The 20,153-nt window shown below is 44.5% G+C and overlaps 1 protein-coding gene and 1 long non-coding RNA gene across 2 annotated transcripts in view; one reads left to right on the top strand and one right to left on the bottom strand.

Moving 5' to 3' along the window:
- KCND3 (potassium voltage-gated channel subfamily D member 3) overlaps positions 1–20,153 on the top strand; it is a 95,765-nt gene that overhangs the window by 32,080 nt on the left and 43,532 nt on the right. The window lies entirely within an intron of this gene.
- Positions 1–20,153, bottom strand: part of LOC110388175 — a 152,817-nt gene that overhangs the window by 96,932 nt on the left and 35,732 nt on the right. The window lies entirely within an intron of this gene.

The following is a 20,153-nucleotide window of genomic DNA, read 5'->3' as shown; positions in this document are numbered from 1 at the left end:
TTTGTCACTTAAGGGGCTCTGGGTTTCACTCCAGCTTCTCTTTCTCCTGTATACACACACCCTAGGAACACTATAATCCACACACACGCACGCTGGAAAGGTTATATTACAAAGAGAGTTATTGTCAAAAGAAAAATCAAGTCTGCTGCAGCCACAGAACAAGAAGCATTCTAGCACGTCCCACCACCAGGGCTTCATTATTCATCACTTCATGTACCTCTTTGGTCTTAATCTCTACAATAAAGAGAAAGTAAAAAAGCTTGTAACAACTAATGACTTGCAAATTCAGCACAGCATCCCAGAGGAACTATTCCATCCAGCGGAGAAAATGAGCTCGCACAAGGTTTGGTGGATGCCTAAAGGAAGCTGCCTTGTACCGCTGCTTACCCTCTTGGAACCCGCACCTAACCTCACCTCCGCTGACACAGCAGAACAGAACTGTGATGTGAACAGACAACTGAGTGGCTGTTTTGCATCCTCCCACACATGGGTCGCCCATGGGAAGCCACGCAGCACGCCCCGTCTGTGTCTGGTGTTGAAACCTGCATCCCTGTGCCATGCAGGACAGCAGGAGCATGATGTCCTTCGGACTGCTCTTAGGTTCCCATGGGACCTCACGTGTCACATAATGACAGCCTTGGATTCATTGGACACCTGTTTATTGCTTCTTTCTTCTTCTCACTCGTTAAATAATATCCTTTCTGATTTAATTGCAGACCATCAGATAAAAAGGGAATGCATCTCTACAAGAAAACATATCTTGCGTTCGGTTCCAGCCCGAAGCTAAAGAGCATAAACAAATTCATCCCTTTTGGTAATGATGATATGACTGCAAGAGTGCTTAGAATTATGTCACGTTAACAAGTTCCCTGCATTTTTCTCCCATCCAGAATTGCACTTCAGAGCTCCACCTCGTGCTCTGCCGCCCTGCGTTACCCCGTCCCACCAGGCTGCGTGCCCTCAAGCCTCCGAGCAGCTTATTAGTCTTACAAAATGCATAGGATTAAGAGCACATAGCTTTAAGCTCCACAGGCTGAATTTTACTCAGCATGATTGCGTGGCTACAGATGGGAACAGACCTTGATTCTAGATGCTTACAGTGCCATGCAATAGGCTTTAACACACTCACTTGCGATGGAAAGTGGGTTCAATGAGGAGTAAGTTAATGTCCACGTGCCCTTTCAGATGAGGGGCAAAGTGCACTCAAATGGGAAATCAAAACCTTATTAGGGAAAATTATTCCCCTGTTCAACAGAAAAAGGAAAATTTCAAGTGTTGTTCAAAGAAATGCGATGACCTGTGAGTGAAAGGAACCCATGTAGATGTGGTGATAGGAGGGATGCACTGTGCTCTATGGACTGGAAAGAAAGCCAGGAATAACAGAGAGCAAGGAGAATCAGACAGACATTTACAAAGATCCTAGACTTTATTCAATGAATTATTTAAAGCCTATTTCTGATCTGGCACAGGAGTTCACTTGCTCTCCAGAAGGGAGTAATGGGAGCCCCGTCACTTCTGCCGTTCAGCGAACAAATGGTAGGAAACACACAGAAGAGCAGTCACTATCTGACTTCATCAGCCTTCCCCTCTTTCTAGCACCCGCCGTGTTTGCAGCCCTGGAGCTGACAGGCAGCCCCAGCTTCACCAGTTAAATCCCAACACCTCTGTGCATCAGAGAGTGTCACTGGAGCTCTGCTGCCTCAGGGTGAAGTCACTTCATTTGCTGAACAGCCCCTTTATTTTCCACCATCCTTGATACATGGAGGTGCCCTTTCTAAACTGGCCTTAGTTCTCTGCCCTACAGATATCCTTCACAAATGCTGTGGTTGGAGAAGAACCTACAACACATACAATGGGTTGACCTTGTTCAACACGTGCACAGCGGCTGGGGTTGCCCATAAATAACCACGCTGCAAAGGGTGAGCGTGAACAAGTTGAGATAGGTAGAGACAGAGAGAGAATGTTTGAGGTCTGGGCAAGGCTGAGATGCGGGGTTTCTCTCCCTCCTCTTCAGTGGTGGTAATTTCACCTCTCGGGAAGAAGGAAGAAAGGCTGCAAGCGTGAGATTATTACATTTGGTACATTTATACCCTGATAGAAGCTAAAAATAGGCTCCAGTGGTTGCTAAGTGCGTTTCAAACGGCTTTCCTTAGAGGTAAAAAATGGGATTTTATTTGAAAAGCCAAAAGGTGGGATTTGTAACATCTGGGAAAAGAGCTGAACAGAAAATCGCCGATTGTCGGAACAGAGGAAGCGGGGAGTTCGTGTTCCCTCCCCTCCTCAAGGGCCGTTTGCAGAAAGGAGATTTGGGCATTCCTCAGAGTGCTACAGGAAGAATGCACGAGCATTCTGATGGCACTTTGTAATTGCTAATGGCTCTTTGTGATTGCTTTCTGCTCAAGCATTTGGTGCGGCATAACTCGTGTAAAAGAGTCCGTGTAAGGCGGTCACGTATGTTGCTGTAGATCGGTGCGAGGTCTGTTTGCCTTTCGTCTGACTCACGCAGTTCTTCCAAGGTCTGAAACACTGAAGTGTAGGGACAGACTGCCATTCTCATTAAAATCGCTGTGCTTATCACTTTGTAATAAAGAAAATGAGCCGTTATAACAAAGATTTGTAGTTGTAATTGAAAGGCATCTTATGTCAGAACAATTTTTGAGACACACTCCAGATATTAAGAGCCATTTCCTGCTGTAGTAACTGCTGTAGGACTAGGCAACCTGCTAACGTCCTACCTGGCAGAAAACAGCCCCGAGATAATTAGAATGATGGCCCTATAAATAGTATGAACTATTCCAAGTGCTTGGATGCTATCAGAGCTCATGCAGAAACAGTTGCAAGGGGACAGGGGAAGACAGAAGGCCCCAAGCACCCCAGGAACCCAGCAGGCTGTGACCACAGCTCCCTGGTTCAAGGACCATGACAGGGCAGGAGAGAATTTAGGAGATTAAATCAATGGTTCAAAGAAAGAGGGTGTTACATGAACAGCTCGTGATGCCTTGATGTGAAGGGCACGTATGGAGATGCCCAGCAAATGCCCTTTGCAGTGCAGCACAGCTCAGCCCTGGCACCCAGCACATCCTGCCAGCAGTGGGATCCCTCCCCTCCTTTTGCATACATTATCAAATGGAAAAGATAGAGAAAAGTCTATTTCAACACAATGAACTTGCATCTAAAACTTCTTTCATAAATCTGACCAGATGATAGAGAAGCAGATAAGTCAGGATAGCAGAATGTCTCCCAGACAAAATCCCTGAAGTTAAGAGTCTGTATTGAGATGACAAAAACCAGGAAATTACCAACTTGAGACTGACAATTTATCCCCACCCACCTCTGTGCAAAGGCCTCAGAACGTTGTTCATGACCCACTTTGTCAGCAGCTTCAACTCCATTTTTTCCTTTTTTGGAGAATGTGGGACGCTTTTACCAAGTACTGGGTAACTCCGAGCTGTGATGAAGGCGACAGAGTTGGTAGGAAAGCAACCACTTCTTTCTGATGCACTAATAGCCAGCCAACAGATCCATCTCCTCCGTCCTCAGAAACCTCGTTAGAGCACAGCTACTTTAAGTAATGTCTGCTTTTATTTTATTTTATTTTATTTCATGAAAACCACTGTTACTTTTAATTCCTGACATAATTCCAAGTTGCAAGTCAGCGTATGATAAAACAGCAGAATACTTGGCGGTGTCAAGCAGAGGATTTCAGCAATAAGTTTCAGAGCAATGTGAAATATGGTTCCAATTCTTTCTCGAGATCAGCACGTTCATCTCTCCTTCTCAAACGAAATCCAAGATGATCAGTATGACCCAGCAGTCCCTCCCGACACCGACATTCTGCCTCTAACTCGTGCCGACTGCTGCAGCATCCCAGCGAGATGCTTGTGGCTGCAGCCTTTTACGGACCATTTCTCTCCCCTTTAGGTGTTTTGGCACAGAAATAGCACGGAAGAGATAAATAGAACTCGTTACTCATAACGTCCAAGCAGTGCTCAGGATGCAGATCTCAGCACAGGATTCACGCTCGGGGCGCAGCTCCCAGCAAAGCAGAGCTGGGCGAGCAGCTCAGTGGAGCAAAGCGTTTCTCAAGGTGATGCGAGCCCAAAGAAACATCTCTCAGTGTACACCGCGCATTTTGAGAGCTGGAGGGTCACCCTAAGCCCATAAATACTGTTCAGTGCAGAAAAAGCAAGGAAAACTTTATTTATGATGTATCCATCAGGAGGTTTTTCTCTGAACTTAAGAGCTGCCAGCCCCTGGTGGCTGCAGGGCACAGAACACTCGCACGATGGAGCAGAGCCCAACCAGACTTGCTTCCTACCTTGTGTTCTGGTGTGACAGAGCACAGGGCCTGTCCTCATGGCACAGACACGGAACTAAGAAGGACCAGAAGCAGAATCAAAGAGAGCATTTCTCATCTCCCAGCAGATCCCTGTGTGACCTGGAGACACCTATGGCCCCACTTCTGTCTCCATCACATCAGTGACTGCAGTGCTCACCCCGTCCTGACCCACAGCCCCAGCCCAGGGCAGCTCGGAGCCCCAGTGCTGCAGCCAGGGGTGGGGGGCCGGGCAGGGAGGGGAGCAGAGGCAGCTCCCAGCTCCTGCATCCAGCAGCTCTCAGCCATCTGACGCTGCTCCCAGGCAGCATTTTCTCACCTCAGACAGGGACAATGAGCCTAATGTGACTAATGTCTGAAAAGAGCTCTGAGGCAGCTGGATGGAAGCACTAGCATTATGATTAATTCCACAGACTCATGTGGATTATAATAAGCACGAAGCCGAAGCACTGCACAGAGGATGTATGATATTATTCAGCCGTGTCTTTGTGGGGTGTTCGCCTCCCAGCAGCAGTTCAAAACCAGCAAGGAGGGCTGCGTATCACAGAGCCAACGCTGCCAACAGCACAGGGCGCCTCAAAGCCTGGCATGCAAGTGCCTGAATCACACCAAGGTTCAAACACCAGAAACATGGGTACCAATCTCACCCCCCAGTCTCTGTCAGGGCTGTGGTGCTGCAGTGGCACATCACGCTGTGTCTCAGTGCAGTCTTTGGCAGCAATGATATCAGAAAACTTCAGTGAGCGAGGGATCTCCGACAGTCGCGAAGCTGTTCCTTGAAAATAATGCTATGCTAAGCAGCCAGCAATCCTTCATCTCTGAACAAAATATCTTTCTTTTCCTCACATCTCACATTCTTCATGGAAGGAGGTGGTACGTACGGAAGAAGCTTTTTAATTCAAACGAACAAAAGCAGCAGAAGAGTGTTGTGCTAGATTATTGTGCCGTACAGACTGCAGGTGGGCTCTCTGGCAGTGAAAGATTCGGTGTGCAACCACCCTGCAGCCCGGTACCACTGCCTGGTGCCCATCACAGCAAAATCAAATTGCAGCAAGAGCAAAGATTCGAAGATTATGCACACACACAGAACAGGGTTTGCAAGATCCACCTGTAATCCCAGCCTCCCGCCTGGCTACCAGCGCAGCGTGATCAGCCAGAACAACCATTCTCATCTGAATTCCCTCCTTCCTGGGAAGGACAGCGACACGGCACACCTCGCAGGGGAGGTGCAACAGAGCTTTAAATAACCACTGACAAACTTCCCTTGCAAAGAAAATTGCGAGTCGGTTAACGCCAAGAAATCCTGGGCTACGACTGATAAAATAGGACTGCCTTCTGCAATCTGTGGCACGGGAATTAAGGAGTCATGGAAAGTTTTTGGCACAGCGATCATAAGGAGAGAGAGTTCTCACTTTGTTTCTTACTGAGAGCGTCTGTGTCAAAAGAAAAGGCTGCGATTCAGTGCTGGAATGAGATTCACACCATTTGATTAGAGTCAGACGAGCTGCATCCATTTGTAACAGGGCGAATTTAGTGCGGAAACTTTGGATTTAAAGACTTGAGGTGAGGTCCCGTGAAAAAAAACCAAGGGAGAAGAGAAGGCAGGATGCAGGGTTCAAGGCAGGTGTCCTCAGGCTAAAACGTTTCACCTCTTTGGCCAGTTAATTTAAAACAGGATTAATAATTCCTGCGTGATTAGGATTTTATGAAGCTTAATTAATTAAAGGTCATAAAATGCAATGAGACTTGCCAATGACAGATACCAGATGAGTCGGGACCATCAGCATGGCAGCCCACCAGGTGGGCCGTGTCAGCAGCCCCGCAAATGGCCCCGTGCGAAGCCAGAACGCGTGGCCCTGCTCTGCTCCTTTCTCCAGGACTTTTAATTACTAAAAACGCTGCAAATCCCCTTAAACACGCCACGCTGGGTGGGTAGAAGGGGCTGCTCAGGTCTGAGGTAGGATAAAGAAAATCAAATGCAAATCTCCCTGCAGTTTGTGCTTATGACTAAGAACCCATCGCACAGGTTCCTGCGGTAACACGCTGCTGACGTGCACCTTCCAGCAACCCCCACCTCCCAGAGCCTCTGCCCTGAGCCGTGCCCAGCAGCCTGTGCTCAGGGTTGCTGCTGGAGGAGCCGTGCCTGCAGCACTTAGAGCAGCTTGCTGATTGGGAAAGGCTCCAAACCTCTTAACAGAGCACTTCTGTCTCGGTGAAATTATCAGGGAGGATAAGAGTACAATTCATAGCCACAAAAAGCAAAACAAACCCAAACCTGGCCTGAATTCGAGTAAAGCCACTCCAAATCCATACATGTCTGGCTTCTCTTGGCGGGGCCAGGTAGCGATGGCCATTTGGGCACCCTGCTTCACTACGAACCCGGTACAAAAAAGCTTATATCCTATGAGTTTATATAAATACATTAGACAGAGAATGAAAACTGCACTGAGATTAGGTTTCCATCTCTTAACATCTACGTACATGACAGATGGGATTAGTAAATGAACAGACCACTGAAGGAAGGAGAGAGGATTAACAATGGAAAATAGGGAGGGAGGGAAAAAAGGTAGATAATCAGCAGCAGCTCTTTGGAAAAGAGACTTATGGCAAATGGCACAAGTGGCTTCCATTGATATACTTCAGCAAATGAGAGATGCAGAATATGAAAATGAAAGACCAATCTCCCTTTAGCCCTGGGGAAAGTGGGGCCAGGGCAGCCCCACAGGACCCCAAGGCGCTGACAGTGGGGCTGGGAAGCTTAGAATCCAATTTCAACCCCAGCTACTATTGCAAAGTTTTAATCCCCCTCCTTAGGCAAACTGTTTGAGGGAATGACGGATAGATAAATAAGCAACAAATTCATAAAAATTAGGCTCACACAGCGATGGAAAGGGACTGTTTCTGGTTGGCGTGAGCTTCACGTGCAGGTGTGAGTTTGTGAATTACAGTCCACGTGAGGATGAGTAGCACAGGCAGAACTTATCCTGCTGATGCTGACTTCAGATCAAACCCAAATTCTGTACTCCAGGGAGTAACAAGGAAGCGGCGTTTGCTCCACAGTGAGCACCAATGAAGAAAATAAATCAAACAGTCTGTATTTAAACGATGAAGACCTCACCTATGAAGTGGAAACTTAGAGAAGATAAATAAGCAGGTGAGGCAGTGCCTGGTCCTACTAGATCCAAGCGATACGATACAAAACCGCACTCACTGTACAAAAGTCCTCAACATCTGTCTGGGCTCCAGCACTGACCCACAACAGATGTTTGCAGATGTTCTTATATTTCCAAGAGACAAGGTAGCAGCAGTGATTCTTCCACTAGCAAAGCCTCCCGGTCTCTAGCAAACAACAGGTCAGGAATTTCCTGACCCAGACGCTGCTTCAAGCCACCATATTTAACCCAGCAATGACCCATGAATTTCTTTTCACATGCATTTCTACATTTGTGCATCCTCAGCTCCTGCAGCCTTCGCTCCCTGGGAGCCGAGATGAGAAACAACCAAGAAAGAAATGCTAAGTGACCTGGTTAACATTTTTCACAGCTCATGCATTTTTTGCTTCAAACGTTGACTCAGAAGAAGAGCCATACGCTGGTCCAAAAATGTGCAATCTGTGTTGTAATCAGCTTGACTGTCCTGGGATATTCATCTTTTGAATTTTAAGGATTCAGAATTTAAAACCTTTTCATCAAAAGGTCACTGGTTCAATACAACGCAGGAAGCTTAGAAAAAGCAAATCCCCTGGCCACCAGCAGGGTTTATTTGTTTAGGGCATATCCAGAGGATATATGCACCCAAATTCTGCTGGAAGGACATCCATTTTTACCACCTTCCCCCACTCCTGACGCACCCACTGACTCTGCTTTGAAACAACCCTCCACTAAGCTGTCACCAAAGGGACAGCACATGAACTGTGTTCTGCAGCAGCAGGTAAACCCACGCTGTAGCTCGGAGCAGGCCGCTTGGTTTGGACATCTGCGTGGAGTAGACTCCCAGGCTGTAAATCTGATGCCTTTCATTTACACTAAATCATTTCACTCGCAGCGAAAGGAAATTAAAAATGATTTTACACAGTCAGCTTTTAGCCCATTTACAATTTTCTGCATTAATATTACTTTTAAAACATATGCTCTCACTTCTGTCTAGACTGTAAAAAGCATGAATTAAAGATATTTGAAAGTTATTTAAGACTTGTGCCCTCCGAACAGCTCCCTTAGAAGGTGAACCATTAAGTCTTGACCTCCCATTTCGAGCGGACTAATACACGTTTGCTGCTTGTTAGCGGATTAACAGATGAGACAGAGGGGAGTTAAACATAGCCAAGGTGTGAAAAGTAATTATAGCTGCTGCATCAGGCTGGGAATAAGAAAAGCCAGTGTTAAGTGTCTGCTCTGAGGGTGATATCTGTCTTTAAATGAAGGGGAATGAGACAGCTGAACGTGTTTCTTCAGCGGTTGACCTGAATCTCTATCTCGAAGTGAACACTGCTCAGGCTGATGGCACTCGGACAAACGTGGCTCTTCCCAAAGTCTCCGTTCCCTTGGGGTCCCTTCCAACCCAAGCCATTCTATGATTCTGCGATTCCCGAGTTGCCTGTTTGCAGATGCAGACTCTGTAGAAAGCTGCGACAGAGGTATTAGGAAGAGGAGAGACCACTGCCCATTGCTGTTAACGAACTCAGCAGCAGCCTGGTAGGATTTTGCTGGCAGCCACTGGAGCCACCTGTGGCAAAGTGCCTCAGACTGCCCTGAAACCATCTGCAGTCACAGCGTTACTCCTTGCTTCTCGTGTTGCACTCACCTGTTGTCTCTTGCATTGCACTGTGATCCTAAACTCTCCGAGGCTGCACTTATGGCTGCAATGTGAGTGAAAACCAGGTGTCATCACAGTCACCACTGATTGTCACTTAACATCAGCAGGGGCAGCTTCTCATCACACGTGGTTTTGCACAGTGTCCATGAGAACAGAGCCAGGGCACCAAGGCAGCTCCAGCACAAATAGTGAACGACGTCACATGAAGTTCATGAGTAGATGTTACCATTTGGTTATATTATTTACTAATTGGGTGAGAATTTTGTCATTCTGAACTTCAGGCATCTTAATGCAAATACACATCAAGGACGTGAGTGAGACCATAAGAGAAAGCAAATTTTTCCATCTATTATAAACCTGCATAAATAACTACACAGGTTGCAGAGCACTGGAGTAGCATTGCCTCTGGGTTGCACTTCCCTAAGCCACTCCTCCAGTTCCTCAGAGAGAAAGCTCTAATGTGGGGATTGTATAGCAAAGAGCATCAGAAACAGAAAAAATACTTTTATCCTAAAAAAAAAAATTAAAACAATCAGGCCTCACCAGCATTCCAATGACTAGATAAACATTTCTGCAGTGTAAGTGCAGTAGTTCAGCACTAGTAATTTCATCTGTCAGAGGTTATGACTTATGCATTTTTTTTTGAGTTTATGGTTAATTCTTTATGCATGCACAAGAGCTAATTGCATCCAAGAGAGTTCTGTGCCTGTTGGTCTGGAGGTGTATTGCCATATGTTTGGTGTATACTTAATTAACACAGTACAGCTGCACTGCTTTCCATTTGTATTATAGATTAGATTTCTATTACACATCTAGGCAGGAGTCCCACAATTCATATTTATTAAAATAATTACCCCAAGATTTAGGTGGTTGGAAGTACTCAGTCAAGCAGCCCAGCGCTACTTTGCACAAGGAGCATAATTCAGCTACGAACCAAAACTGAATAGCAGGACTACTTAAGTGGTTGACATGTGATTCAGAACATCAGATTTGCAGGCAGAGGTAAAGCAGCCTGCTGAGCCTTTATCCAGGTGCCGGTTCTTCAGATGTGAAGGCTATTCAAGCATCACTTGCTGGTACGTTCATACAGATCATATTCAGATCTTTTTTTAGCTTCCTGCAATTTTTTTCCTCCAGGCACTGAAAGTTCATTTTAAAATTCGACTTTGCAACGTGCTCATTGGTCTTTATAGTATCAGTTTATGAAGCACCTATGGATCAAAACCCACATATGCCTGAGCTTTTTTTTAAACAGGTTTAGAAGCTTGAGTAAAGGTGCAAATTGCACTTGTGCATTTCAGACAAGTATGCTTCCATTACTTTCTTTTCCCTTTGTACAATAACATTTTGCATAGAGACAGCACCGAGACCGCACGAACAGAACAGACCCAGAATGCAAGCACATGAATTAAGTGCGTCCTAATTGCTTAGATCCAGGATATAATTCCAACTTCAAACACATTTCAAGAGTCTGGAATACTAGGACCCAGAGCTGTGCTTCGGGTTTGATAGAAAGGGAACATCTAGCATTTTATGTGAACGTTATTGTCTCATCCAACTCTGAACTGAGGAAGTAATTTGACTAATTAAAGTCCAAATCTATGCAATTACAGACAGCAACGCATGGCTGAGAAATAATCAAATTTACTTTTTTTATCCATTCATTAAGCCATCAATATAATTTTATAAGCTGGTTCAGAGCAGCATGTAGGAAAGCAAAGCTCTGCAATTACCTGCAGAGGACCAAGGGCACGGCCCGGCAGCTCCAGCTGCTTTCATGCTCTGCTCGCAGCCCTTGTGTCTCAAGGTGCCTCTGATCCCACGCCAGCAGCAGCAACCTCCTGCTGGAAGCAGAACAAGACCCACGGTCCCTTCAGTCAGGCTGACCAACAGGTATCAGATGGCAGCTGGCAAATAGTTTGGCAAATCTGTTCTTCCCAACCAAACCAGGTGGCAGAAAACGACTGCTTCCCGTTCTCTTGCGTAACATGCTAGGTGCCATTGCAGCGATTCAAAAACGCCAACATATTGAGGTCTCCAAATACTATAGCCAGCCACCAAAGGAGAAGATGCTGACACACCTAGATCAGTAAGATCCAGGTCTTCCAATGCTGTGCTCAGCACCAGCGAGCTGTCTGGCTCGGCGCTCCTTGTGCAGCCGCACTGCCTGGCGGGGACAGAGGGCCCAGCACTGGGCAAAGAGCTGGAGTGTGCACGGCGGGGTTCCTCTGGTTGGAGCATTCCCACGTTTGTTTCAATTGCTTGAGAAGTCAGAACAGTGATGGGAGGGGAAGCAAACTCCTGCCCTGTTTGAGAGCCAGATGATATTTTGGAACAGAAGTTAATGGGGCTGTAAATCTAGGAGATGGAGGAATTAACAGGTCACTCTGAATCAGTTGCTTCTGCAGTCCTTCTGTTAAGGCTTATTAGCATAGAAATTTCTAACTTTCCAGCTGAAGAGTTTTGGCTGTTTTATGTTTAGATTTGAATTACAATGCAGTTGCTATGACTGGAGGGCAGAGATAGGGAGAGGCCGAGGAAATACGCTTAAGCAGCTGGTTGCTCCTTTTTCTCATAGAGATTGTTGCCTGCTTTATGGAGTCTCTTGTCTGAAAACAACAGCAAGAGCAACAACATAAATATTCAACAGAAATTCGAGGAGAGGATGCAAGAAAAGAAGCATGGGAGATTTTGTTTGAGAAGTTAAATGCAGTCCCATTGATCCATCTAGCAGCCACAGCTCAGAGGGTGCTTGGTGCATTTCAGCTTTACAAAGATCTCCAAATCCTCAGGAGCAGGCTTAAGGGACTTTACCCACGTGTCAAATCCCTCAATTGAAGCAACTTACTGATAGGTTTCAGCTGCGATGAAGTTATCCTGAACAGCAGGGTACGTGGTTTCTGTCACCCCAGAGGAGAAAAACCAGACTTTCTAAGAATAGCTCTTAAGTCCTCCCCTGTCTTTGTGTCCCTCCTCTCTCTCCATAACAAGATCAGCAGCATCCAGCCCCAGCAGCCCGCAGAGCAGCCTACGGGCAAGCAAGCATTAAAGACTGTTGTACACCTGCTGCCCCTCCTTGACTTCTCGTGTTGATTAACGCTGCAATCTTCAGCTAAAGTAGCACTTTTGACATTGTGCATTAATGGAAGAAACAGAATCGCATCTCTTAATGAAAACAAGGTATTTTGCAAACGAATCTAATCCTTTTAAAAGTTCCAGCACATGAACACACACTTTTGCGGTCTGATGGTTCGTTTTTATACCGGAATTCTCAGGCAACTCAGAGTCATGGTCGCAAATTTCAAGCTGCGCAAAGCTGCTCGTCAGAGAAAGAAATGAATTAAGATGGTTGGGAAAGAAAAAAAATGTTTGTGTTATAGTGAATAAGCATATAGGGTAGTTTGCTTTTCAACTTCAGGAGAGACCGTTCCCCCTGTTCTTGCCCCTCTAAATTACATCTGGCTCTGAAAAGCCATATAAGAATAAACTAGGCTGCTTGTAGGCGAGGAGCTGATAGGGAAACTTTATAGCACCATAATCACCAGCTCCAGCCCACAGTATCCTCAGCAAGGGAACATTAATAAACATTAAAGAGGAGAGTAAGCTAGGCATCTAATTAAGAGCAAAGCAGCCTGCCAGACAAGGTCAGTCCCCAGATGGGGTTGAAGGGCAGTGTAAGAGAAGAGAATAAATTCAACGTAAAGGTCATCTATATGGATTAAACGATCTGAGCAGTCATTTCCAGACCCATCTTCTGCAATTAATATTTAATTAAAAATAGCAACACTATAAAGTTTAGCTTTTAGCCGGCAAAATTATTTCATGTCCCATAAAATCTTTAAATACGAGATCATGCATTCTTTCTCTCGCCCGACACAAAGTAGGCCTCTGTGGTTGTGAGTAACCTAATAGAGCTGAGGAACCCAAGAGAGTGCGTTTCAAGGACAGTCAGCCTTTGCACCTTAAAAACTGATGGAAATCGGCTTCTAGTGACCAAAGACAGCATTTAATAGTTGAGAGTTCCCTCCTGTCCACATTCAGTCTGGAATTAGGTGCAATTTATAACTGAGTATTCATCAAAATTCACGGTGAACTTAGAGAAGTGAACTACCCTGGGGTCCCCAGCAGTGCTCCCGCAACCCAGCCCCTGTGAGGGGACCCGGTCGGACTCTCAGAACCAATTCCTAAGGAACCAATGGCGACTTTTCGCTCCTCTTTGCGTATCTCCCTGGGTCTCATCAGGAGCACCTCCAACACGTGGTTAACGTGATTTGCGGTGCTCTGTCTCTACAACCCGGCAGGCCAAGAACTAGGCCACCAAGGCAGCCACCAGAGGAATCGCTGTTCTTCAGCGCTCGAGTCCTTTGCGACCTACTTCCAAGTTTTTAACCTCCACCATCAGAATGAGTTGGAAAAGGAGGCTCAGGCTCATCCTGCAAATACTTCTGCTTGGAACATGCAGCCAAAAGTCCATTTACCCTTGGTTTGGGGCCTGCGCATCCCCTCACGCGTTAGGAGTTTGGGGATGTTGCGGCCACACGTTTGCTGTTTGACTTTCAGAAAGGCACACACCGACGGTTCCCTGCAGATAATAGGAACTTCCTTCTGCAGGAGCCGGCGATGTTTTTCACAGTGCTATGAAAATTAGAAGTAATCTAGTTCAAAGACTTGTTTTCACTTCCCTCAAAGTCAACCGTAAAAATCCCTTTACTTCATGGGTGCGGGATCAATGTTTTTTTTTTTTCTTTAAATGCTAGATAGAGCTTCCTGACTTCATTCCTGGAACTTGGGATCTTACTCTATTTATTTTTACCCATTACAGGGACAAAACATGGGATTTGTCATTGTTCTCAAGGGTACCAGAGATGTCAGTCAAAAATCAGACTTCTTGAAGCTGTTAGCTTTCCTCATTGGTTCTCAGGGGTGTGACCTTTTACAATAAGCCTTGCTAGCTTGCCCACAGCTTTGCTCATGGAAATTTCTCAGGAGAGCGTGGGCCACATTCCACTGGTTATCTCCCCACCTGGGAAGCAGGGATCAAGTCTAACTGAACTTGCACCTGGCTGCAGGAGCCCAGCGGTACTCCCAGGGAAGGAGCAGCATCCTCAGCGTTTGTGTGAGCAGGTCAGGGAAGAGAACAGGCAAGGTTTGCAGTCAACTCCTCTGATATGCTAATATGAAGGCACAATTCATTTTTTTCACCTTTTGCCCACTCCCTGCTGCACATATATATTAAATTAGCATCCATCCATACACACACATGTAATACCCTCTGATTTAAATGGCATTTGTAACTTTGAAATATAAAGCAAGAGGAAAAACTGTTGAAGTTAAGCAAGAAAGAACACAGGCAACACAATTTCTGCATATGAGTAAAAAAGAACTTTTTTTAAAAAATTGTAAATCATCAAATATTATTTGTTGCTAATTCTGGTTTGCAAACAACTGCCTACTGTTTCTGTTAAAATATGTCAGAGCTGTTAAATGCCTGTATAAATAATAAATGGGAAGGGCATGTACTAAGACTAAGGTCTCTCTGCATTGAGACATAGCACTATGTTTTATTAATAACAGTTTGAAAACCACAATGAGGTAGGAAAATGGTTCCTCTGCCAGGCTCCTAAATCCCTGATTCTCAACCAAGTGCAGTCCAGAGGATAACAGTTCTAGCTTCATCACAGGGACTCTACCAGAACGTTTAGCCTCATACATACACATTTAAGAATTACAATTATTTTTTGTTCCATGAGTATATTGAGTAGTAGGCTTTTGACTGATGTTGAATCAAACTTTCTGTGTCTAACAGAGACTGTTCCACAGCGTCTGCAGAATAACTGTAAAAATCTTCCTCTGATTTCTATCTGTGGTTAATTACGCTGTGATTGTGGAAAAATATTATGTCACAGAAGTGCTTACACTGAATATTTCAGTAGGAATAGTCTGGTGCATTTCTAAAAAAAACCCCAAAACTCTAAAACCCATTAGGTATGAAAGGCAATGGTAGAACTCAATGTACATGAAATGACACAAGCATGAAATTCTTTCAAAGTAAGTCAAAGATTCAAAAATAGCAGTATAAAATACTCCAGCCTCGTGAATTGTGTGTGTTTGGCTGCAAAATCTCTGGTGATGGGATCTGATTCTTTTTAGTTTCGCATTTCAAAAGTTACTTGTTGGTACGCAGTTGGTGCGCAATTCTTCACAGTTGGCTTTGAAGAACAATCAAGTTCTTTAAAAAAAACAACACTAGAGCTTAATCAATTTAAAAACTAAGACTTGGGTATATCTCTCACAGATTCTCTCACACTTAAGAAATTTCCAGCATAGCAGCTGAAAAAAACAGATTTTACAGCTCCTTTATTAACAACACCTTTGTTCTTTGCATTTACATAATAACAATTTCAGGAGGGTTTAGCTCCAGTTTAGACGCTCAAGTAAAGCCCAGACATCCAGAACATTCCCTGTACTGTGAGAATGCAGCTGAAGAGTAGGGACCTCACCCCACGTTGCTGCAAAGTCACTGTGAGTCAAACCAGCCCTTTAATGCACTCAGAGGACCTGACAGGAACCTTACAGATCTGAAACAGCTGTGGAAGAAACCTTATGAAGTTCCAAACAACTTATTCTGCCCCCGATGTAAATTGGAGAACTGAAACATCAAAGCAGGCTCTAAAGAACAAATTTTGTTGACATTTTGCTTCGATAAAAACTGATCTTTGCTAAGCCACACCTCATGTTGAGATACCAGTGAGTAACACCAAACCCACTGAGCACTGGAGAGGAGAGCGGCAGGCTTTCCTTGCTGCTGATCCAATATCTTTGCATTCCTGCAGTGCTGTTACAACTGCAAGCGTCATGCCACGTCTGCCCAGACCTTTGCAGACATTAAACTCTACTTCAGATGTGGGACAGAGATACTGCTACACCTAGAATCTACACAAAATTTAACTTATCTTGCTGCTCACACACAGTGATTTCAATTTGAAGTTTTCTTACTTCATGAGCCTAGGATGGATCTGTGTGCAGAGCACGCCCTTCCCTGTGAGGCCTGCAGCAAGCGGGCCGTACTCCAACCTGCCCCATTACGTGCCCAGGCCCAAAACAGAGCAGGAAGTCACAGCAGCAGCCTGGGTTCACATGAGTGCAAAAGCAGCACTTCTCTACTACCAAAAAAGCACTAACGGTGCTAAAAGCATCGATAATGGCAAGCACTGAACAGGTCAGGGTTTCAGCATTCCACACACCCAGCTCCATTACTGCAATCTGCACTCCTGTACACCTCCGACAGGTTCAGTCCCACCACCGTTCACTACTTCTAGAAGGGTAAAAGCTAAGTTTGATGGTAAAGGTGTTAGGCTGGTGATAGCCTCTGATGGGCCAGGGGAATTCCCAGTGTCCCAGTGTCAGGACAGGGAGATGCTGTCACAAAGCATGGCCTGCTCGGGCCTAGAACGGCCAAGGACAGGGCCGGCCACCCTAACACTGCCTTTGCTGCATCATTCAAAGTGCCTTCTAGGACAGGCAGTGGCAATTTGTTGCATGGCGAAGGGCTCCTTGAAGAAACTACCACCCTGCTGGGTCAGCAAGCAAACCTTTCCTGCAAGCTTTTGTCACCTCCAAGGTTTGCATGATAAATAACGTCCAACTGTACACATTTGTTTTGCATCTCAGCCAAGCAGATGGCTTGGGAGAATGGAGGGGATATTAAATTAAGCTAAGGTGAACCTTCTGGGAAAATTCAAGGGAACTTAATTGTATAGTATTAACTTTTACCTATTTCTCCTGTTTTATTTGGCAAATACTTATGAGCAAACTCCTCATTTAATGAGGAAGAAAGCACAGATGAAAGGACTTTTTTTAACATCTTTAATCTGAAATCCTGCTGGTGCTGCATATTTTCCCACTAGAATGCTTAAAGGTGATGAGGTTACCCTGCAATTTTTTACTGATTACACCCCAGGCTAAATTATCTATGGGATATACATATGTATACATATAAAAACTTCAAGACAAACACAAAATTTTAAACTCATCAAACAGAGCCCTAATCCCTCTGCTATTTGAAAGAAAAAACGTTATATATCATATGCAATGTGAGCAGTTTTGTTACAGAACAAAGAGATACACACACAGACCTCTGCATTCAATGGCATTGAACAGCTGACATACCAGCTCAGTCTTTGAGTTTATCTGGGATAAACTGAGGTGCGAGAGGTGTTAAATGATTTCCAGCAGGGTAAGTCATTGCAGGACTAGGAATAGAATCGAGGTTCTCTCCCTGACCCAGCTCTGGCTAACAGATGAAGTTATATTCTGAACAGATCCACTCCAGTAGGGAATTGCTCAGTCACCTTGAGCCATGTAGGACTTGACAAGGAACAAACCTTTCTAGTTAACAGAGTGTCTTGTGTAAGGGCTGAAGTCTAGTGACAAAGGAATCTACAGGAGGGGTCTGTTAATGGGAGATCAAGCCTTTTGTCTCCAAATTCTGTCTTAAATCTGAGCAATATTGTTACAGACTGAGAGCTAACTGGTTGTCTCTGAGAAGAGTATCACAGAATTGTGTATAAGCCATAAACAGAGAGATCAGCACAGCATCTTTTATCAGCACTGATAAATATAGATGCTTCTTACATAACAAGGGACATTCAGGTCATTGATTTTCAGCAAGAAGTTCTCATTGATTTCCAGTAGGAAATTCTGATCTTAAATATTGTATAAAATGACATTTTGATATTATTAATGTCATCTACTGAATGATATGAATGTTTAATCGAAGTGTAAATAATGATTATGAAATTACACACTGGACACCATGTCAGTGCAAACAGCAAAGTCCCTTATATAAAGAGCAAGAGAAAATACAGAGGATTAGAGGAAAAGAAATAATATCTCCCCAGTTTTAGGCGGGGGAACTGTGGAGGAAAGAGCTTACTCAAGCTGACCAAGGTCACAGGAAGGGTCAAAAGTCACATCCCTCAGAGCATCTGCCTGGAGCTTTAACATACCGTAGATGACATCTCTATGTCTCTCGTGCCAATAAATCTTCAGGCAAAAAGAAGCTTAAACTGGAGTGGTGGAAGATATGAGAAGCTGGCTTTGGGGAAAAGCCCATGCTACAAATGACAAATAAAGAACAAATACGTAAAATTTATCGACTAAATAAATCTTAAAATAAAAGGATTTAGGAACACTGTAATGATCTCATCGCTTGCATCAAGAGCAAGCTGTGCATATCTTCATATTGTATTTACTGTTATGAAAACACAAACTGGATTACCAGGGCTTAGTGCTTAAGCAGCCTGTTTCATTAGGAAGGCAAGGAACTTTGTCTGTTCTGATATTAAAGATGAGACAGGACAGAGGAAAGACAAGGACTGGGACGTTTTCCTTTTCAAAAGACAACAATTCTACTAAATAAATACAATAGGGATCACAGAACCCTACTGGCTCATACACATAAACCAAGCTGCGTTGCCCCTATAAGGATGTCTGTGAGCTCTATGAAGCCATTCAGAATTTTAACATCAGTTTCCTGAGGTAACCTGAAACCCATTGCACTCACACTCATGGCTACGGAAGTTTCGCCGTGGTTTCAGCAGACAGCGTTGTTATCTGAGGCACAGTTAATAAGTGTAACGATGGGAATCGGGCTCATTTCACTAGGAAAGAGCTGGCTCCACTGAAATTAAAAAATGCCCGCTCGTTTCTAAAGTGAAATCATTCTGTTTGAAACAACAACAAGATGCCAGCACACGTGTAAGCAGGGCGGTCAAAGGAAGGAATGCTAAACATGCTAAATGTTCAAATGTGAGATATTTTTAGAAGACATTTTTGACCCATCTCTGGGCAGAAGAGGGCTGAAATCTCTGTGCTGCTGTTATGGGTTTGCAGGGCTTATCAGCCCGGTGAACACAAAAGGAGCAAAACATAGCTTAAAATTTGCAGAAGTCAAAGGAAATCCGTGTACTGAGTGCAGTCAGCAGGAAGGTCAGCCAGAGATCTTCCTAAACCAGGATGAGTTCAAAATCTGGTCAGTTTCCCATTTATGCAAGAAAAAAAAGCCCACAAAACAAACCAGAAAGAAACCAAGTTACGGCGTATAGTTTTCCCCTACCTGATTCCTTGGCCAGGCTGGTAAGAACCGTTCGTAACTTATGTCACTTTGTATGGCTCTTACAGCTGTCCTACTAATCTGCAAGGAAAAGGTACAGCAGCTTTGTTGCCAGTCACAATATAAAATGTTGACAGATCCAAATGGCACGCTGCATTGCTTTTGCAGAACATATTGCGAGACATTTGAGTTCTGACATCTCTCCTTTTTCTATGGGGAAGACGAGAATGAAAATGCATGCTGCAGATCTGGGCTCTTGTTTGTTTTACGGCTTGCATGTTTTGTTTTGGCTTGGCTTTGTTTGTTTGTTCGTTCCAAAATCGCCTTGGGAAAGGAGCCTGCTGGTATCACTCCCATAGATAAATGCAAATAGTGCTATCTGAGGTGGTTTGTACCTGGAGGAAGTACAGCAAATCAGTAATTGCAAAAGAGAATGACTTCACAGTCGAGAGTTTCTATGAAGGCATCAACTCAGATTCAGTATTCCAAGTGTGATGCCTACAGGGAACAGCTCAACTTTTCAAGGTGGCAATGAGAAGAAAAAGCGCAGGCAGCAAATTCAGAAACACAGGCTTCTCTCTACACATGTTCCTGTAATATCCTAGAGAAAATAGAAACCGGGCGGGAAATACAACGTGCCTATCACTACCTCTGCTAATCTGGGAAAGAAAGGAAAGAGGACTTCTCCAGAAGATTTGGTTTGAATCTGCGATTGTACAAATAATGGAGAAAAATCTTCTAAGACAGAAAGGAAATTAGGAAATAATATCTGCTGACAGGGAAGCTGTGAATTTACCTGCTCTGCAAAGAGTGATGGGAAGGGCCAGACAGAGGGCTTAGATTTAGTCCTAGATTTAGGACTAGATGAGAGATTTACTGTTGGAAACTGTA

Source organism: Numida meleagris, chromosome 25 (genome assembly GCF_002078875.1).
Source record: "Numida meleagris isolate 19003 breed g44 Domestic line chromosome 25, NumMel1.0, whole genome shotgun sequence".
NCBI classification, from domain to species: domain Eukaryota; kingdom Metazoa; phylum Chordata; class Aves; order Galliformes; family Numididae; genus Numida; species Numida meleagris.
This window is presented reverse-complemented; position numbering and strand designations above follow the sequence as displayed.